This window comes from Panthera leo, chromosome A3, assembly GCF_018350215.1.
Source record: "Panthera leo isolate Ple1 chromosome A3, P.leo_Ple1_pat1.1, whole genome shotgun sequence".
NCBI classification, from domain to species: Eukaryota; Metazoa; Chordata; class Mammalia; order Carnivora; family Felidae; genus Panthera; species Panthera leo.
In genome coordinates, this window is record NC_056681.1 from 97,687,729 (window position 1) to 97,708,537 (window position 20,809).

Genomic DNA, 20,809 nt, shown 5'->3' on the forward strand with positions numbered 1-20,809 from the left:
GGCACCCTAATACTGTGTTCTTCTTGTCAACCTCACATGAGTTTATTCTCCATATTTTAAATTGAAAAATTCCCTATGTTTTCAATTTAAAAAGAGGGATATTTTCAAAGCTAGAAGAAAATTTACACCTTTGGTTTCCCACGCATCCCTGTGGTCTTTGAAATTTCTCTTCAGTATTTCAATCTAGACTTCCTAAAACCACTGTGTCTTATATCTCTTGACAGTGTACTCACCACCTTCCAGGTTTGCTGAGTGTATCCCATCTTAGAATATTTCAAGGTTTTGGAAAGTTCTTTTTATATTGAACTGAAACATTTTTCATTTTAACTTGTATACATTAGTCTTGGCACTGTTTTCTGAGACCAAGTAAAAGAAGTCTGAATCCCTTTTCCCTATAACTTTCCCCTTTCCAAACCCTTTAAATATTTGATGTTTGCAAGCATGCACCCTGGTGAATCTCCTCCCCGGCCCCAATAAAAGTTTCAACAATTTATAGAAGTCATGGTTTTTAGTTCTCTCACCATGCTCTTGTTCATGTATGTCAGGGCATTCATTGTATTCTACTCAAGGAAAATAAAGTATGAACAGAGCTGTTGAGAGTGGAGGGGATGAAAGATCATTCTGTTTCTACTGCTTTTATAAACATTTATGTGTTCTTCCTTTCTCCCATAGGGGTTAGAGTGGAAATTTATTGAATCCTTCCAGTTTTTCCCTTCCATTCATTTATTGGCTTCTTCCCAAAGAAGGGTTAATACTGTCAAAGAGAAATTGTACTGGACCATTACATAGGGATAAAGGGCATTGCAATATTGGAGAGAGATTGAACTAACCTCCATTGAAATAAAAGGCAGGAAAATTTTTATGCACTGGACTGAGCTAGTGGGAAAGTATTCTAGGACATTAAGGAGGAAAGTGATCAGTGTGATTATGACGTCTGTGTTTGCTAATTGAAGCTTATCAAAGTTAGACTCCTACCTATCCTCTTACAGAGACTGAAAGATAGGGGTTCTATCATTCTTGATAATTACATTTCAAAGGGGTGATTCTCAGATTCTTGAGGAAGACATTCCTGGAAATGCCTGGAAAACAGGCAGGAGTCTGGGAGAAAATCTGAATCTCAAAGAGGGAGAGAAAACATGTTAAATGTTTTAAGAAAAAGAAGGCCTATAGTCACAAAGAAACCTATCTAAAGTTTAGTAAAACTGGCTTTCATTGGACATATTTTTTAATTGATTTAAAATTAAAATGTTAAAATTATTTAAAATTAAAAAAAATAAGATTATAAAAATTAAAATTTTTTAAAATTAATCTAAATTTAAATATAAAATTATACACACAATCACGTGTGTGTGTGTGTGTGTGTGTGTGTGAGAGAGAGAGAAAGAGAGATGGAGGGAGAGGGAAAGAGGGGCAGAGAGAGATTGAGAGAATCTTTTTTTAAAATTTTTTTAACATTTTTATTTACTTTTGAGAGACAGAGATAGAGCATGAGTGGGGGAGGAACAGAGAGAGAGGGAAACACAGAATCTGAAGTAGACTCCACGCTCTGAGCTGTCAGCACAAAGTCCAACACGGGGCTTGAGCTCCCTGACCACGAGATCATGACCTGAGCTGAAGTCGGACACTTAACTGACTGAGCCACCCAGGTGCCCCAAATCTTTTTTAAACTATTTATTTAGTTAGAAAGAGAGAATGAGCGAGAGCGCATGTGCAGTGGAGGGGCAGAGAGAGAAGGTGAGAGAAATCCCAAGCAGGCTCCGCAGTGTCAGCACAGAGCCCAGTGAGGGGGCTCGATCTCACAAACCATGAGATCATGACGTGAGCTGCAATCAAGTGTTGGACATTTAACTGAGCCACCCAGGCGCCCTGAAAGAGAGAGAATCTTAAGCAGATTCCATGCTCAGCACTGAGCCTGATGCCAGGGTTGATCCCATGCCTCTGGGATCATGACCTGAGCTAAAATCGAGAGTCAGAGTCTCAACCAACTGAGCCACCCAGGTGCCCCTCATTAGACATCTTTAAGAGGGAAAGGCATACTATGTTAGGAATGCACTAACTGGCTTTCTCTCTGTTTCATTTTCTCTGAACTAAGGACACTTCTAGAAGTAAAACCTTTTGTACTACAGGAAGCTGGCTGAAATATGTAGCAGTAAATAAATACTATAAAAGTAATGTAAAATAATTTTTCTGCAATCTGTCTTACTCAAGATCCTTTACTTTGGCAATTACTGTATCTCATTTAATAAAAGCAACACCTTGGTATCCTTCTTTCCCTATAGTTACCCTATGGATGCTACTTTTTTCCTTGGTTAGAACCCAGAGAGGTTGAAAAGTAATGATTGTGACGCTAACATATCAAATGAAGCAGAGTGAGCAGAAACTCCAGGAGTTAAATACATGAAGAGAAACTGATGCAATAGATGAGAAACTTGAAATTGGCAATGTCTTGGAAGAAACTACCATCAAGAGAAAAGATGCCCCTCATGAACATGGAGCACTGAACAGCATGGGTTGAAATGAAAAAATACCTGTATAATCTGGCATAGGAAAGACTGTAGATTGACTAAAACTGAAAGAAAAAATGTGAGAAATGAAGAGAAAATGCATGCTCCAAACGTGAAACAGAGGCCCAAATTGATACATGGCAAACCAGTATCATGCTGAAGAAAATTGATGCATTTAGGGCATCAAATCCATTGTTGTCATACAAACTACAGGACAAAGAATTTGGAATCCAGATGAGAATCAGGGAACTGAATAAGCATTTGATTTTGGTAAAATTTATTTGGCATCTGGTAGAAGACCACTTCCCACTCCTCTCTTCATGATGAAAATCAACTTGAAGCGGAAGCAGGGAGTGGTGGTATCATTTGAAGTATGAAAACCAGCACTGACCATAAAACTCTATAGAGGAGGCTAACCTTTTTTTCTTCATACTTTATCTCTATGAATATAGCCTGAAAATAGGGCTGTTACACTTTGTTTGCCATGCCCAACTTTATGGTTTAACTATAAAATAGTTAAGTCCTAAGTATTTATTTCTCAATATGAAAATCTATGCCCCACCTCAACATAGCGTAATATTAGAGCTGGAAAGACCCTTGGAGTTAATCTGTTAAAAGCAACTTATTTCAGAGATGAAGAAAATGTCCAGATAATTTAGTTCAGTCTGTGGACTAGCTGTCTAAAAGTCCCCATAGAAACAGTGTTTCACTGCTTATTGTCTAGGGCTAATAGACTTTAAGAATGCAAAGTCGAGGTCAGTAGTGAATATGAAAATGTAAAGGAAACAAGAGGACATGCCTGTGGGATCTTTGAAGAATGTGTTTCCTTCACTTTATACTGATTAAATTACTAGGGTGGGTGGTGACCTTTTATTACAGTGCCTGCTGTAATGTATGAGGGAGTTTAAAATCAGCATAAAGACTGAGCTTTGATAGAAAATGTTCTGATCAAAACAAAATGTAAAAAGTGAAAAAGTAAGTAAAGTGGCAGATTAATATTAGCGATGCACATCACAAGTCACTATAAAATACATTTAACTTATTCAAGCAGCAGAACGCAATTTTCAATTGGAAACTACTTGATATAAGTAACTGAGATACTGCTGTGCCCATATATAGGACTTTGAACAGATCTGTATATCTTTGGTGACTCTTTTTCTGATTCTTTGCATATACATTATGTATTTGAATTAATATTTGAATAATGGATGCTTGTCTGAAGTAACTTACCTGTCAAAGCCATGACACTGGAATGGAAATTATTTATTAGGGGAACTCAGCCTTGGATTGATTTTATATGATAAAATTGAATAGAAATTTTATCAAATTTTAAGTCCAGAAATTCAAGAGCAAGTTACAGGTCTTTCTTTTTTCTTTTTTTCTTTTTTTTGGTGAAAACTGGAAGGAGAAACATCTATTATACTACACCCCCTGAAATTGTCTTTATTAGACAATAAAGTTAATTGTTTATTAGGCAATATTTATTAGACAATATTTATTATTTACTAGAAAATATTTATTAGACAATTATCTATTAGACAATAGTTAATTAATATCTATATGAATATTTTGTAAAAACTAAATTGTTATACAAACATTGATCACTCATTACTTGCAGTATGCAGTACTCAGAACTAGATATGAAATATGGATATGTAATCTCTGCCCTTAAGAAACTCAAATTGAATGTTGGAGACATTAAGTAAAATTGTAATTATAATATGATTTGTGATATTTTGGAGCTTCAAAGAGGGGCAGTTGAATGAAATTTTAAGGCTCTAGAAATTTTGCTAGAAGTGATGATTGCATTTAGTGACAACATTTGTGAAGACATTAGCTAGGTGAAAAAAAAAACAAAAACAAAAAACAACATCTGTGAAGAAGGGTAATAAAAGAGAAGAGCAAGCCAGAGTTGAAAACAAAAGGGGGATTTCTATGTCAGCTTAAGAGTTTGCATTTGATTCTGAGTGATGCAGGCACTGAAATATTTTAAATGAGATGTGACATAACTGGAATTACAAATTTTGAAAGTTGGTTCTTGCTATATTATGAGCAACAGTGAATTGCAGACAGCAAAAAATTGTAGCAAGGAGACTTGTGGGAAATGACATTCTCAATGCAAAAAAAAAAAAAAAAAAAAGCTCAAGGTTGCAGTAATTTCTTGGTAATTTATTCTACACTCCTTGATGAATAAATGAGTAAATTGGTACTCAACTGAGTACCTCAAGTATTGGAAGTGGTGCTAGTGTCACAAAGAGAGAGCATGTCTGACCCAAATCATTTCTATGACTTGTTGAAGAGAGTAGGAAGAAACTGTCTTGTCAGTATAAGCAGGAGAATGAATACAGGAGTCTGTTGGGTTCAGGAAATCCTTGATAAAAGTCAAATAAAATACAGATTTAGCAGGGGTGCCTGGGTGGCTCAGTTGGTTGGGCATTTGACTATGGCTCAGGTCATGATGTCACAGTTTGTGGGGTCAAGCCCTGCATTGGGCTCTGTGCTGACAGCTCAGAGCCTGGAGCCTGCTTTGGATTCTGTGTCTCCTTCTTGTTCTGCCTCTCCCCTGCTCACATTCTGTCTCTCAAAAATAAACAAATGTTAATTTTTTTTAAATACAGATTTAGCAGCTTCATTTTTATTACTGGCTTTTAGTTCTCTTCAAGCAGTGCCTTTGTGTGGGTGGGTCAAGTTCATTTAAAGTAATGAGGAAGACTCTACCATGATCACTTAGTAGTTGGTCAGTCTTTTTCTCCACTGAATTAAGCTCGAAAGCCATTTGAAAACGAAGAGAGAAATTTACCAATGTGTTAATGTTGAGAATAAATTATTTCTATAGCACTGTGCAAACTACTGGATAATGTGGTGTGTGTGCATGTGTGTGGTATATATTATAATGTGAGGGGGAAATTTTAAGAAATAGATGATACTGGGGTGCCTGGGTGGCTCAGTTGGTTGAACGTCTGACTCTTGACTTTTAGCTCATGTCATGATCTCACGGTTCATGAGTTCCAGCCCCATGTGGGACCCTGCACTAACATTGTGGAGCCTGCTTGGGATTCTATTTCCCTTTCTTGCTCTTTCTCTCAAAATAAATAAATTAAAAAAAGGAAGTAGATAATACTTAAAATTACCTTTGTAGAGAGTGAGTTTATTCATTTGTGGCTTTCAAAAATAGAAGGAGTTGCCTTTCATTCTTGAATATATGACAGTTAGGCTTCCAGATTTGAATGGCTGATAGATGAGCTTATTTTCAGTTTTCTTCATAAAATGTACCTCACATATGTGATTTCTATGTCCAGTTTACCTTTCAGATAATTAAAAAGAAATTGTCATTCATGTTAGAATATATATTCCCTGCTATTATTTATCCTTCTTGAAAACAAATGATAATACTACCAAGTGGCACTTTATTAACTCTGATCCTACTAAATTCTCTTAGCCACTAGGCAAGTTAGAATTTCTTAGGACTCCATTTCATAGATTAGGCAATTGAGACTTAAAGAAGTTATGTAACTTTCTTAAAGCTGCACAGCTAATAAGTAACAGAGCGGGGGACTGGATCTGGAGAGTCTGATTCCAGATCTTCTCTTCTTATAAACTGTGGGAATAAAAGCTGAGATATTTTCCAAATTATTGCTTTTAGCAAACATTGATGCATTGGCTGTTTTGTGCCAGGCACTGTACTAATCACCAAGAATTGTAGTTCCTCATGGTCTAGTAGAATAATCAGACAAGTGAGGAGATTGTAATAAATAATGTTTATAATAAATAATGTTCCCTGAGGACACAAAGTCCAAAACACACTCCCCAATGTTTATCACAGAATTTAGTAAAGAATTGTGAGAAAGAAGAAATATGGATTGTTTAAAGCAGAAGAAGCAAAACAAAAATGTGAGAAATAGTATATATGTATATGTGTGTGTGTGTATATATACATACATATATATATATATATAGAGAGAGAGAGAGAGAGAGAGAGAGAGAGAGAAATGAAAATAAATCACTTAGACTAAAACAGAAATTACAATTAAGAAGCGGTGAGGTTCCTAGAATGTAAGATGTACCAAAACCTAAACTGTCTTTACTTGCAAATTATTTTGGACTTTGCTGTGAGTACAGTGGATGTTTTAATATTTTTATATTTTCAACCACAATTTGAACAAATTGTGTGTGTGTGTGTGTGTGTATTAGGACATGTCTTTCTATGCTGTCGGTGTAACTTATGTAATGAAAGAATGTTGGCATTGATTCTTGTGGAAATTACTGAGATTTTTGGTAACTAAAGGCCATGACAGTATGAGAAGTAGAGGTCAGTTTTGTATACCAATAGGAACTCATGACTAATTGGATTAGAAATTAATAGGCAGGGGTTGTTTTGGGGATGAGAATGTCATTTTGTTAATTTGTTTCCATTTATTAAAATATTCAAATGGGTGCATATATTTTAGGATATTTTAAAATAATAGTTGGAACCTGTCATCAAAGATATTCATCTAATTAAACATATCTCCACTCCATGATTTTGTCAACCATTTGAAAGTTGACGGTAGGTAAGGTTAATGGCTTGCTTCCCCAACCTAAACATCCCTGTGGTTTCTCCTGAGGAAGCTTTTTGTTCATACAAATGACTGTGATTTTTGTAATATTTAGGTAAATCTTTGCAGAAAGTACCTCTAAAGCGATGATGAGAAACTAAGGTTCATAAATATTCACCAATTCTGAACCAATCATCCTTTTTCAGAAACATGCAAAATCATCCAATGATGTCTGTTTTGCCACCTCTGTTTCATCAATATTTTGCCATCTCCACAATGGCCAGGAGAGGAATGCAATTATTTTGCCAGCATAGCTTGCTTTCTGATTTCTAAGAACTCACGGTTTACTAAAGGAACCTTCTTTATTTTGTTAGGCATAATACAGCACAGGAGGAGCTCCTTTTTCCCTGCTGGAGTTGCAGGTTCCACCAAGTTGGAGTGAATTTATTTCAGAGATTTGACACTTCTCCAATGTTAATATATTTCCAGTCTAATTTTGTTACACATTAGCACGTGCTTGGAATGTCAACCACTCCCTTATTGCAAATCACAGATTTAGGTTACATTGGCATTACCTAGTGTTTGCTAAAGAGTGAGTGCCTTATGCCTTGCCAATTTTATTTATTTGGGCTTTATTTTATTTAACTAAACATTAGAGAAAGTGAGTGCTTAAAGGTAACATTGTGTACGATTCAGAATAAAATCTAAGTGGTGTTTTTTTAGACTGTATATATATATGTATATATGTGTGTGTATACATATATGTATATATATATTTATGTGTATATTTATATAATACAGTATATAAAAATATTATAGCACAGTATAAAAACTGACAGCACCAGTCATTTATACATTTCACATGGTTCTACTAATTTTCTCTGCATTTATATGTGGTATGCTTATATTTAATATGCAATAGATGATGTATTGGAATTTCAAAAATAGGAGGTCATCTAAGAAATAACTTAAATGGTTTTCAAATACTTGCGGTACCAAGCTTTGTGGAATGACAGTCTCTAACTTTAAAATACTTCAACTAGATCAAATGCTACTTGACCCTTCCTTTGTATACTAGAACAGCAACACTGTCTGTAAAAGCCATCTTGGTCTAAGAGCTCATAGAGAAAGGAGAACATAAGAATTCTCTGATGTTGTTTAGGATTTAATATTGAGCACTTACTGGAACTGAAACCTTTCTGGTAGAATAAATTGTGTGTGTGTTTGTGAATGTGTGTGTATGTAAACTTGAATGTAAAACTCTGTCCAAATTTTCCAAAGGCAAAATTATTTCAAAAAATTATATTTGCTTTCATGTAACTATGAGAAAAATATCTTCAGAAGCAACTTATTTATACATTACTAAAGTATGTAGCTGTATTATAAGAATCACACTTAAATGCATACAAATCTTCTTGTTTAGGGTTTTAAAAAAGCAGATGTCAAAGTTACATTCTTACAGATTCAATTTTCAAGTGTGAATAACATCAAATTTTGTTGTAGCTTTTTGCAGCTTGTTTTGGAATGTGGTTTTTGGTTAATCATTACTATTTATTTTGATTAAATAGAATAGGAAAAATTCTTGATGATATTCTGAATTTGTTCTAGTCCAAGAAATTGAATACTTGAGACTCATCAAGGTGAAATAATCCATATATCCCAACCAGTGTACCAGAAAATTGGTTAAATGACCTCCTTTGAAGGTAACTGTCTCTTTACATTTATACCTGAAACCATTTTTAATGATGGAGAGTAGAGTAGAAGTTTTAAAAACATAGATAGAAGCAAGCCATCTTAGATGAATAGCCAGGGAACCAGTGTTTGCTTAAGTAGAATAATGAAAATAATTAACAAAAGCAAAATTCTGTTAAATCAGAGATATATTTGAAATATATGTGTGTGTGTTAAAACTAAAAACGAGAGGGTCACAAAGTGGTAAAGACATATAATTTAAATAGTGTTTTCATCTGAAAAGAGACAGACATGTGATAGGGAAAAGCACATTATTAGAGAAGTGTTGTTTGTAATGAGCTGGTTTTGGGTTGAGTGGTTCACTAAAGTCCATTATGTTATTAAGTAAATACCTGTATAAAATAAAAACGGAAAGCTTTTGATTCTTAGCTCAGAAAACTTTGATGAAAAGACCATTGTTCTCACCCATATAAAAAAGGAAAAGGCTAGATGTACTGCAAATTAATGAGTTTTTGGAACAGAGCAGAGAACTGAATTCTCATGGCATCCAATTAACCCCAGATCTGGGACAGCCAGGCATGTGAGAGGAGAGAAGTGATAGGAGTACCTCCTTACATTGAGCAGGTGCTGCTGGATGTCAAGTAAGCCAGTAAGAATTCAGCTGAAATGCCACATATTATTATTAAAGGCCAGGTGTGGTTTATAGGAAAGTGTAAATCCATTGGAGATTACAGATTTGGGGAATGTTCACACCTCTTACTATGTATCTTTTTCTCTGTGAATCTGATCAGGCATTCACAGGGAAAATTGGAGAGGATTCTCAGAAACCACAGCAGGGGAGTAGCTTAAACTACTGAAATTTGGCTTGATGAATTTTATATTTCTTCTCTATTGAACAAGTCTTGGTGTCCAGGTAAAAGAGAAATGAATATTGTTCTCTCAGGGGACTAGGTAACTCCTGGATGCTGAGGGAAGAGAAAAAGAGAGAGAAAAATTCTTGTCCCTGGGCAGGGACATGGAGAAGTGCCAAACCCCCATTACAAATGGAGAAGGGGCAGGGGTAATTGCAAGGGCCCCAACTCATGAGGTCCTTGGGCACAGTGCCTGCATAAGATGAGGCTAAGTCAGAACATCAGAGAATAGTTCTCTGCACTGATCTCTACTTCCAGAATAATATGAATTGGATAGAATAACTGTGGAATACAATGAAGAGAGCTTCAAGAGACCTATTCCTTTTCAGGTGCAATGAAAAAGTAAACAAACAAAAGCAAAACAAAACAAAGAGGTGAACAGACTTTAAGAAAACAGCCTCTGGCATGCAAATTTATACCATAAAAAGGAGGTATCAGTGGAAAGATTTGTAACCTGCAATACACTTAAGTTGTCCCTAGTAACAACAGGCAAACCCAGTTTCCAGTTAAATTAACAGAGGACCCAAAACTGAAATCATAGCAGAGATAAAGAACTACTAATTACCATGCATAAAGATGATTTACCTTAGCCTCTACTGTTCTACATAAAATGCCTGTCTTTCTTTCAACAAAAGTTAGGAGACATGAGAAAAGTCCAGGAAAAACAAAACTCCAAAAAGGTAAAGTAACCATTGGAACTCACTCCTGTGACACATATGTTGAAAATATTTGACAGAAAATTTAAAATAACTATATTAAATATGTTAAGGGCCTAAACCAAAAAGGTAGACAATGTGCAAGATAAACTGGGTACAAATAAAAAGTAACACAGGTGAAAACTGTCTTTGCTGGGCTCATCAGTAGACCTCACATAGCCAATGAAATAATAAGTGACTCGGAAGACAGGTCAGCAAAAATTATCCAAATATAAATATAAGATAAAAATGAAAAATAAAAAGGTGGAAGAATAGAGGTTCTAGACTTTTGGGAGAAGAGCTGTGGAATAATATCAGGTAGACTAACATATAAGGAACTGGAATCTCAAGGAGAAAAAAGACCAGAAGAAATATTTGAGGTAATAATAGCTGAGATTTTTCCAAAAATAGTAATAACAGACAAAAAAAGAAAAAAACAAAACAAAAACAAACACTGAAACATGTCATCTTCAATGTGATAAAAATGAAACCAAAGAGGCAGATAAAGAAAACAATCCTATTATATAAAGAGGTACAATGGTGAGAATTAGACTCCTTCTGAAACCATGCAATCTGTAGGACAATAGTGACTGCTTTAGAGTGACAAAAGAAAAAAAAATCCCTGTCAACTGTGAATGCTATACCCAGTGAAAATATCTAGTGAAAAAAAGACAAAAATTTTAAAATTTCAGATAAAAACTGTGAGAATTTCCTTTCAGTAGTATAATCTTAGGAAATATTGAAGAAAGTTCTTTAAACAGAGGGAAATTCTGCAAGACAGAAATAAGTGAAACTCTAAAAATGGAATAAATGTAAATAAAATTGATGTTTCCTAGTTTTCATTGCTCTGAAATATAACTGGGACTTGTTAAGTCCAGACATGATGAGGAAGACCGGTTTCTCCCTACTCCTGTTAAGCACAACTGTAAATCCTCCAACACAAGAGGCAACTGATGAAGGCCTGTGGAAGCTGGTAAGAAGAAACACTTGTTGGAGGAGTCAGACCTGGAGCAGCAACACAGCAATAGGGTGTTTTACACACCCCCATCCAACCAAAGCAGGAAACCCAGACCTAGCAATTCCCATCTCCAGTTTAGTAGCTGAAGGCAGCACGGACAGGCACATCTCTCCCCTAGGTCAAATATGTATCTTTCTGATGATAGTTGAGCCTGATACTCACCTGCTGTTGACTATAGGAGGGATTGATCAGTAGATCTTGGCAACAGTAAGTGATGAGAGGAAGTGTTCTCCTTCTCCCTCCCCACCCCCACCCCCCATGCCTGAGATTCCCCCAAGAGAGATACTGAGGTGACAGAGCAGAAGATATAACAACTTAGCCACAACAGGCTGCCAGGACTTGGGATACTGTTGGGTCTTTCTGTCCCAGGAACCTAAAACTCCCCTTACCTGCCTAGAGACATTATTGCACATGTGGATCATGAACAAGGGACACCAATACAAAAAGTGTCCAACCAGGAAGCTTTTGCCCAACCAGGGAAGCCTCTTTATTACCCCAGGCTTGAGAGTCTTCTACTTGGCTGTGAGACACCCAGAATCCAGGGGGAACTGTTTTCTGTGCCTCAGGCAGCAACATCAGAAGTGGGTGTGCCCAGCATCACTAGGGAAACAAAACACACACAAAAATACCATAAAGGCTTCGAAAATTAAACTGCCATTGGATCCACAGCTCACAAATATAGGCCAGACCTATGTGCTAAAGCTAATCAGGGTGAGCGTTTGCTAAAATAAAAGATTTAAATAAGACCTAGGGTCTCCTAACATAATACCCAAAATGTCTAGGGTGCATAAAAAAAATCAAATAAGAACCAAGAAAATAACAAAGCTGAATGAGATAAGTTTGATTCCAGCACTGAGATAAATCATATTATAGGATTTTCTGAACAGGATTTTTGGCAGCCATCAAACAAACAGAACCTTGAATAAAAATTACAATTCTCTTAAACAAATGAAAAACAGAAAATTTCCAAAAATAAATAGAAGTTACAAAAAAGAATCAAATGCAAATTTGATAAATTGGACTTCACTGTATTTAGTTGAGTGGTGTTCCCCCCAGAACATATGCTCACCTCCCTGAACTTGTAACTGTGATCTTATTTGGAAAAAAAAAAATACACACATACATACATGTACATATTTGCAGATTTAATTAGGTTAAAGATATTGAATCAAGTGAAGATCATCCTAGGTTTGTATAGGTGGGTCTTACGTCCAATGTTAAGTGTCCTTAAAAGAGGCATACGGGGAGAAAGAAAGAAGACCGTATGAAGACAGAGGCCAAGATTGAGGTTATGAGCTACAAGCAAAGGCCAACCCCTGGAACCACCAGAAGCTGGAAGATGTGAGAGAGTCTCTTGTACAGCCTTCACAGGGTGTACAGCTCTGTACATCTTGATTTTGAATCCTGGACCTGTAGAAATGTGGGAGAATACATTTCTGTTGTTTTAAGCCACCAAAGTTATGGTGATTTATCATAGCAGTCTTATGATATCAAAACATTTGTCAAAACAACAAAATTTTACTCTAGGAAAGACTATTTAGAGACTGTAAAGACAAGCTACGAGTGGGAGAAAATATTTTATACCATATATCTGACAAAGAATTAGTATCTAGAGGATAAAAGTGATGGTTAATTTTAGGTGTCAACTTGACTGGGCTGAGGATGCCCCTATAGCTGGTGAGACAGTTTTCTGGGTGTGTCAGCGAGTGTGTTTCCAGAAGAGACGAATTTATGTTTAAATCTGTAGCCTGAGTAAAGGAGGTCAGCCTCACCAATGCAGGTGGGGACATCAACTAATAGGTTGAGGGCATGAATAGAACAAAAAAGTGGGTGAAGGATGAATTTGCTCTCTTCTTTGAGTCAGGACATTTTCCTTCCCCAGGACATTGGTGTCCTTGGTTCTTAGATGACATACCATTGGCTCTTCTGGTTCTCTGGCATTCAGATTGGAACTGGAACCATAGCACCTGCTTCCCTGGGCCTCCAGTTTGCGGACAGTGGATCATGGGACTTCTCAGCCTCCATAACTGTGTGAACCAATGTCTCATAATAAATCTTTTTCTATAGATACCAATATATCCTGTTTGTTTCTCTTGAGAACTCAGACTGATACAATAAAAATGTCTTAAAACCTAACAGCAAAAAAAAAAAAAAAAAAAAAAAAAAAAAAGCAATGCAATGAGAAAATGGGCTAAAGATATAAACAGTAAAGAGGACATATAGATGGTGAATGAATACAAAAAGATGTTCAATATCACTTATTATCAGAAAAAATGTATATTATGACCACAATGAAATAATCACTACACATCCCTCAAAGTGGCTAAAATTAAAAAAAAAAAAAAAAAAAGGTGGCAACACTAAATGCTTGAAAGAATGTGGAAGAATTTGATCATGCAGACATTCCTGATGGGAGCTTAAAATTGTACAACCACTCTGGAAAAATTTTGGCAGTTTCTTACAAAATTAAACTTGCCATTGCATAGAATTAAACTTGCAATTGCATTTGTGGGCATTTATCCCAGGAAATTGAAAACTTATGTTCACACAAAAACCTATATGCAAGTGTTCATAGCAGCTCTATTTGTAATAGTCCCAAACTGGAAAACAGTCCCAATGTCCTTCAACAGGTAAATGACAAAAGAACTGGCAAAACATGCAATTTAATAATACTTAGCAATAAAAGAGTGAAACATTGATACAAAGGAAACAGATGAATCTTCAGGAAATTTTGCTAAATGAGAAAATCCAATCCTAAATGGTTAAGCATTGTAAGGTTTTATTTGTAAAATACGTTTGAGATGAAAAAAAATTTAGAAATAGAGATTAGTGGTTGCCAGGGTTTAGGGAAGTAGAACAGGAGAGAGGAAGGTGGGTTTGGTTATAAAAAGGCAACAGGGATTCATTGATGCGATTGTTCACTATTTAGGCTACAGTGGTGGATACAGAAACCTACATGTTACAAATCTGTTTAGAAATAAATGCACACACATAAACACCATAGCTTAGTAGAAGTAAATCTGGTGAAATCTGAATAAGATTGGTGGGCTGTATCTATTCCAGTAAACTGTGATATATTACAGTTTTAAAAAATGTTTTCACTGGATGAAATTATAAAGTTTACATAGGATTTCCTTGTATTATTTTTTAAACTACATAAATACACACTTGTCTCAATAAAAGTTTTATTTAAAAAACAGTAAAATATTTGAAGATGATTCAGCAAAGAAAAATGGCTCTAAAAAGATAATTATCATTAGAAATCAAAGAAATGCAAATTATAACTGCTGGCATATCACTGTATACATCCTTTAATGAATAGGAGTAAGAAGTCCAATAGGACCAACTATTAATTGAAGATGTGCAGTAGCAACACATATGTACATCTCACCCCCCTTCCCATATATTCATCTTTTAATGTAAAACCATCTCTATTACTTTGTTGAAGATGGTTCCCAAAACTTTATTCAGATGTCTTTAATGACTAACCTGTCTAACACTTAAGCCCTTGATGTTATATATCTTGACCTATATTTATTACCACATACTCTGAGCAGATTAATACCTGACTTCCTTAATGGAACAATAACTTCCTCAATGATAGGGTGTGTTACTTTCTGCCAAGGAAATGTTGGCGCACAAAATGCTGATTTCATCAGCAAATGAACCTGGAAAAATTCGAGACATAATCAGTTTGAACAACAGATTCTAGATTATAGTAAAGCAATAAATAGTAAATATTGTAAATTTTTCCTGTATATCCAAACCTGAAATTGTGATTTCACCAGTTTTCAATGCAAAGATGTGTTTTGCACATTTGAGGAAGTAATGACTTACATCACTCAAAGATGATGAAATTCCTACGAAACAAATCCATAGGTCCAATATTCCTTTTTACTGTTTATTTTCTGCCTCTATCCCATCATTGTCATACAAGTAGCCAGAGTTATCTAAAGGATATGTCCAAATTTTCACATCTGAAAGTTTACATGAGGTTAAGCTTTTAAGAACTTACCAGGGTCAATTTGTAAGCAAGTGATTCTCTCAAGTGCTGATTTTGCAAGCAAAATACAAACATCATTTACTTCCCTAGTGTTTTGAAGTCATGCCATTAAAAATTCATCTGGGAACTCTAACATGAAAACATAAGAACAAGGGAGGCAATGAATTGCAATAAAAAAGTTGGCAGACTAATAAATAGGCATGGCAGGTCAGACTTCAGTTTGCATAAATAGCTCTGCCAGAGGTGGTTTAAGAGGGTAGATCCTTGTCCCTGCATTACTTGTGGTGATGCATCTCCCTTTGAATTCTGAACTCTTGTAGCAGAGACAAAGAACTTATGTTGTTATTTTTTTTGAAGGACACATAATCAAGATGTATACCGTGCATTTTCAAAGTAGATGAAGACAAACCATGAATCTTCCATTGTTTTATAGAAACTATACCTCAAAGTAGGTGTAGGAATGCTTCTATAAATTTGAGGTAGTTTGCATGAAGTTACCTTTTTTTTTTCTCCAGAAACCATGCATTCCATATTCAGAAATATTAGACCAATACAAGTAAATAATTCCAATTCCCATTCTGGACTTACTAAAAAAACCCCACCTTTTTTCTTATCCTAGTTAGTTATAATTACATGTTTTAGATCTTCTCTGAGACGAATCTTGGATACAACCTCTTCTCTTTTGGCCCACCACACCTATGTAGAAGTAAGTTCTTTGCATCTGATATTGCTCTAAAATGTATCCTGTTTATTTCATTTTACTTTTAATTTCCAGTCTTTTTGTGATTGTGTTACCCTTGTTAGTTCTTTCATGAAATATTACAGCATCTCCCTATGCAAGATACTACCTTCACTCTGTGCTAACTTGTATGCTTATTTAAGTGTTATATTTTGATAACAGACATGGTAAAATGTCTCTACAACTTAATATGCTCCAGTGCCTTTTCTGAATAATATCCCAAACCTTAACATTATGCACAGCTGGTTCTTAAAATCAAGTCCATTCATACAATATTGCACTATGCATCCAAAGTCCAGTCTCCCTCAATTATTGCTTTCCTCCTTTTTCTTCCTTACCCTGTGGACTTCTGAAGAAGCAATCCTTACTCAGCTTTTTGACACAGTTCAAAGTACTACCTTAATCAGTGTGCTTCTTTAAATAATTTCTAACAGGAATTTTCAAAAGAATTATTGCTTTTGTCCTGTAATTGTGATAAAGTGCTACTACTGAGAGTATGTGTTTTCATTTGTTTTACATTTTAAAGAAAATAAACCTGGAGCAGCTGGTGCCAGTCTCTCTCTTCAGAGGCATATAGAAATTCAACATCTCAGGGACCAGTCTTCCTCTTCAGTCCCACATTCAGAGAATAAGGAGAGTAGATACGCCTTTTGCAGGATTACAGTGGTCAGTTATTCTCCATGTGCCTTTCAGAGAGATGTTTCAGGATAGATGCCTATCCTCCCGGAGGCCAAAGGTAGGAGTCTAAAGACTGAAGAGTAGCTGGGAAACAGAAGGGCCATCGTTTTATTCCTTAATTGGACTTTGCTCAGGCAGGAGACCTGTTGATGCATACTCATGCTTTCAGAACAGGGAGCCGAGTATCTGAAGAGAGATACCTAGCGGGGATCAGCAGGTCTGAAAGGAGGCTAGTGGGATGGTGCTTGCTCAGAAGTGAGCACTTTGTTTTTAGAATTCTGAATTTCCTCCCCTTACTGCCAAATCCACACCAAGTACAAAAATTGCATCAGATAGAGTACAGGAAACACTTCCAAGGAGAGAAATGCTACTCACATTCAAGTATGATAACGGTCTGCTTCTTTCGCCTTTTCCTTATTTTGCCCAGGAATGGAACAGGTAACCTTGTTCCTGCTCTAGCTTGTATTATGGGGAACTTACAAGAAGAATTTTCAATGTGTATAAAATTAAAGCTTTGAAATAGAAACAGAACATAGTTTTAGGAACCCCAGTGGGGCCGTTATTTAGGAATGGCTGAAAACCTAATACTGAGAAACTAATAACTCAGTAGATGGAAGTGGGTCTGGGTGGGATACAATAGGGGATTTTTTTTTTTTTTTTTTTTTTTTGCTTTTTGAAAAGTAAAACCATTTCCTGTTTCTAATGCTGAGTTAATTACCTGTAAACTAGTTACATATTAGTTTACCCAACAGATATTTACTGATCAGTCACTATGTACCCAAAATACAGCACCGGGAACAAAGCATGGGCAAGACTATCTTTCTGAGCTTGCAGGCTGACAGACATTACCTCAACTGACTTACTTCAACAGAATTAAGTCCTCCTTTTTTTTTTTTTTTTTTTTTTTTATATATTTCAAACCTTTATGCAGCTAGACAAATGGTATTTCTTTTTTTTTTTTAATTTTTTTTAACGTTTATTCACTTTTTGAGAGACAGAGAGAGACAGAGCATGAACGGGGAAGGGTAGAGAGAAAGGGACACACAGAATCTGAAGCAGGCTCCAGGCTCCGAGCCGTCAGCACAGAGCCTGACGCGGGGCTCGAACCCACGAACTGCGAGATCATGACCTGAGCCGAAGTTGGGCGCTCAACTGACAGAGCCACCCAGGCACCCCGACAAATGGTATTTCTTACAAGGTTCAATCAGTTGCAGTTCCTCATTATTATAAAGATGTTCTCAATCCACTGTGGGACAAATATGTAATATCTAATTCTACAACTGAATGTTAGAATGAAACTGGACTCAGAGTAAATTCTGGTATCCTTGAACTGTGTGACCTTGATGTAAATTCCTGCCTCCTAAATGAAAATAATAGTAGCTCCCAAGGATCTTGTTGTGTAATAAGTATGTGTACATACAAAATAATGATATATTAAATATATAGAATATAAAACACCTGATGCACAGTACATGTTCATTGATAACTAATTCATTTCCATATATATTTTCATTTATCTCCTGTGCCCAGACCACCAAATATTTTAAAAATGAAAATTTGGCATATGCTAATATAAAACTATTTTCTCCAGAGTGTTCCTATATCTCACTTTTACTAATTTACCTCCTTTCCATAGTCCTCTTTATTCCTACCCTTCAGCATTTTTCACCTGACTTATCTTATTCTGGGTTTAAGTTTTCCAGTCAGTACTCCTAGGTATTCAGACAACACTTTAAATTTTTCTCCTCTGATATGTGAGCCTTTTTTGTTTTCTATATATGATTCTTAATTTGTCGTACACACTTCTCATTTCAATATCCAGGCTTAGAAGTAATTTAGACAATCAAGCTGGGTCTGTATTTGTTCCTTCTTTTGTTCTGTATATTAGTTACGTATCTGTTGTCATTAACAACCACAACACTCATCATCTACTTGGAGTCACATTCCTTTTTAAAGTCTGATCAAGGTCTGTGTGTTTCTTTTTAGATTTTGGAAGTCTGTTATTCTAAAGCCTACATGTTTGTCTGAATTATACCTAGTTAAAAATATTATCAACTGCAGTTACTTTTTGCAAAGTTTGAACATTGCTAAGTTGTTCTTTCTAGTCACTAAGAGTTAAGCCCCTGTGTCCATCTAATACTTCCAAGGAATTGTCACTGATACAGGGCAAAGAATCCTTCATTAGATTTTCTGGTTTGAGTTGAGGGAGACTTCTGGTTCAAAGGATTGTTCAGACTTCCCCATCTTGCCTCTGTGCTCCTTCAGAGCAGCTAGTTCTGTCTGTCATGCTTTATGTATTGGCCAGGGTTCTCCAGAGAAACAGGAAGTATATATAACAGATGGGAGGGGTGGAGAGAGAGACATCCACGCACATTGCTTGGCCATGGTGTTATAATATTTAGGTACTTTGTGTACATTATCATATTTATTCCTAATGATAGCTATGCAAGTATCATTATCTTTCCCATTTCATACAATAGAAAACTGCTTTTCAAAGAGTTAGGGAACTTGTAAATATTTTGTTGAGTTAGTAGATTCAGAAATTACATCCCAGTTCTAGTTTAGTCTAATTTCTAGGTCCTTGTAATGCCCACTATAAACATATATAGGAAACCTAAAGGAAAATATCTTTGTTTACCTAAAATGAATTAATATTTAAGTATGAAAATTCAAATACTAATAACAGACTAGTGCGAAAGTATCTATCTGGTGGTTCTTGTGCTATTAATACAAGACTATGTCTGATAGAGGCTGATATGACAAAGCACTTCCAGGAGTATTCTTATCATCTACCTTTCACCTTTCCTGTGTAATGTATTACTCTTAAAGTTCTGCTTTCTGAGGCTACAGATATCATCTTCATCAATATTATTCATAAATTAATTCTGTACCCATATAAGCTATGATTTTCAATAAATATTTATTTATTTATTTATTTATTTATTTATATAAGCTATTTTCAATAATGGTGTTAAAAACATGAGCTTTATTGGTAAGATCTGGTTATATTTTTAAGTCATAAACAGAAGTGTGTTTGGGAAGGGGCCTTTAGCCCTTTGTAAGCCATTATATAGGCATTGGCATTTTCTACTAATACATAAGGATAGCTCAAAGCAAAAGGTTTGGCATTATTAATAAAGAAACATGTCATTAGTGTTGACTCTTATTAGGCAATCTACCACAGATTAAAACTTGGTTGTATGCAATTTAAATTAGAAATAATTAAGTTTTGAAATTTTATGATATAACAGAGTAAGGAATTGGATAGTAGTCCAAGGAACTTGATTTTGTTTGGGTCTCTGGTCTATTATCAACTCTTAGTTGGAATTTGGGCAGATCTCTTCTCTCTGCAAATGAGTTTACTATCAAGTAGAGAGCCCAGGTGATATTAGCCTCTTTCAGTAAAAGATATTGCATTATTTGGCTAAAGCAGTATTTCCTAAACTTTCTCCACATTTTGTAATTTTTAATTTTATTCCATCGTTGCCTTAAAGGTACCCATAGTATCAATTAAAACAGAAGGAGAAAAACAACAACAACAAACAACAAAAACAACAAAATAACCCTTTCCTCACTATCTCCTTCAGGTACTTGAAAAGGAGTATTGTCATCTCCTGAAACTCACAAATCACTAGATATTTGTCAGAAACAAGGGAAAGAAAATGTAAAAAATTATTATCACATTTAAAAACCAAACTAATTTTGGGGCGCCTGGGTGGCTCGGTCAGTTAAGCGTCCGACTTCGGCTCAGGTCATGATCTCACGGTCCGTGAGTTCGAGCCCCGCGTCGGGCTCTGTGCTGACCACTCAGAGCCTGGAGCCTGTTTCAGATTCTGTGTCTCCCTCTCTCTCTGCCCCTCCCCTGTTCATGCTCTGTCTTTCTCTGTCTCAAAAATAAATAAACGTTTAAAAAAATTAAAAATAAAATAAAAACCAAACTAATTTTGTTTAAGAAACATTTTTGCATATTATAAATCAATAAAAATTACATAATTATATATACATATATATTAGAAAAACAAGATATAATCTTG

General features: G+C 35.5%; 1 long non-coding RNA gene across 1 annotated transcript in view; it reads right to left on the bottom strand.

The window, feature by feature from the left end:
- Nucleotides 1-20,809, bottom strand: part of LOC122215085 — a 45,692-nt gene that overhangs the window by 9,778 nt on the left and 15,105 nt on the right. Inside the window, exons 2-5 of the long non-coding RNA XR_006200230.1 lie at nucleotides 14,921-15,023; nucleotides 13,271-13,487; nucleotides 11,850-11,955; nucleotides 5,636-5,808 (exon numbers count right to left, since the gene is read on the bottom strand). This is a non-coding gene — a long non-coding RNA (uncharacterized LOC122215085). The remainder of the gene's footprint in view (nucleotides 1-5,635; nucleotides 5,809-11,849; nucleotides 11,956-13,270; nucleotides 13,488-14,920; nucleotides 15,024-20,809) is intronic.